The following is a 2,050-nucleotide window of genomic DNA, read 5'->3' on the forward strand; positions in this document are numbered from 1 at the left end:
TGAAAAGTCAGAAGTATTTTAAAATATTTAAAAACAAATCAAAAATCATTTAATTCACAAAAAATATCAAAGTTAATAAAAAAATGATTTTAATTCAAAATATGGAAGAGGAAAATATTTAAAGATTTTTGGTGAAAATCCCATATTTTTTGGATTAAAAATGAAATTTCTATGAATAAAATAAAATAAAAGGATTAAAAGGAAAATCATAAATTAAAAAGAAAATAGAAAAAACAAGGGCCATCAGATCTTTCTCATTAATTGAGGTTGCATATCTGATGACCACGCGTGCGCTATCCACCATAGTCTCTAGTCAACGCGTGGGAACTATGGTAATGCAAACCAAAGGCTGAGATTAGATCCTTGGACCAAGATCAGATGGATGAGAGGAAGCCAACTCACCACCGGAGCTAGAGCTACAGTCATCTTCTCTGGTGGACCTCATCGGGCTAGTCCACCATCAACCATCAAGAAAATGAAAAGTGAGCACAGTGTTTTAAAGGAAAAAAGCTCAGGAGATGGAATTTGGCCTTAATTTCTCCTAATTCTAAGTATATTGAAAGATACGAGGATTTGAATTTTGAGGTACACGGTCTAAGTTGCTTCGATTTGACCTCAAAGCAACTCAATCTCGTTGCCTATATTGGTAGAACTTCAGACAACCAATAAACAAGCCAAATAGTTGATAAATGAGGAAGAATCGAAGAGGAGAAATTTGAGAAAATTTACCTTCGGGTAGCTTCAAGAAGTGAAATGGATCAATGAAAGGCTTGGATTCTTGGAGTTTCAATCTCAAAATAGAATGAGAATTGAAACTCGATTTCAAGTGAAATCTTCAAGTTTATCCTTTAATGGAGGTTAAGGAGGCAATGGTGCAAAGCTTAGGCAAGAGGGATCTTTTATCTGAGCAACAAGGCAATGTATTTATAGCATGAGAGTTGCTTTCCACACCTTTCCATAGTTTGTCCAAAAATAGTAATGTGATGTGCATGGGTGTGTGGATGTGCATTAGGCCCAAATTTATGATTGCATTGAGTCCAAATTCATGCACAAATTCTATTGATGTCATAACATGGAGCCATGCAAAGGTAATTGGAGATTGAGTTCAAAAGTTGCCAAAACAATCCATGAGAAGAACCCATACTCAAGTCCCTCAATTCTTATCCAAATGAAAAGATCTTGGACTCTTTGGAAAGGTAACATGAAAGGGAACAACTTTTAAGTTGAATACTTTTTCAGTTGGAACTTGGATCATGATGAATTTTAAGGTGTAAGTTGGAAAAACCAAACATAGTTGAAAATTTTCTAAGTACAAAGTCAAATGACCACTTCTTCCACCTTGAATAACTTTTGCTATAAGATTGAAATGAAAATGGTTCCTTCACAAAAGTTGCAGATCATTCATTTCTACTAAATTTGGTCACAAATTTGACACCATTTAGATTTGGCATGAGGGAGTTATGGATTTTAGAAGTTGAGGAAAATTTCTTGTTCAATGGTAATGGCCCAAAATGACCTATAATGTTTCCTCTTGGCACATGCCCTTGCAAGTTGAATTTGACATTTCTAAAAGAATAAAAGTTGGATAAGACATATTAGAATTAATCATTAAACTTGGATGGCCTGCATATCATAAAAATTGAGCAAGTTATGGTCCTTCGAAGTTGACCTCTTAACTAGGGCACAAACAAAATGACTTATAATCTTTCACCATAAAAAATGATTTTCCAATCAAAACTAGATCTTGATGCCAACATGAAAGTTATTTTTAATGTCATAAAAAGTGACTGTGCTCTTGGAATCATTTTCATATGACAAAAATTGTAGGAAATATGGCCTAGGGAACCCCAGTTTTGACTAGTTGACTTTCTCTGGTCAACCTCCTTGAACCAACTTGCAACCTTAAAGTTACTTTGATATTTTGGGCTCATGGAGAATCATATATGCTTAAGATGATGTAAAATGAAGTATCCCTTGATATCTTTGACCAATTGATAAAGAAACTTGTTGAGGAATTCACACAAGATACCCATATGAATTAGGGCTTCCA

The sequence above is a fragment of the Lathyrus oleraceus genome, chromosome 5 (genome assembly GCF_024323335.1).
Source record: "Lathyrus oleraceus cultivar Zhongwan6 chromosome 5, CAAS_Psat_ZW6_1.0, whole genome shotgun sequence".
NCBI lineage: Eukaryota > Viridiplantae > Streptophyta > Magnoliopsida > Fabales > Fabaceae > Lathyrus > Lathyrus oleraceus.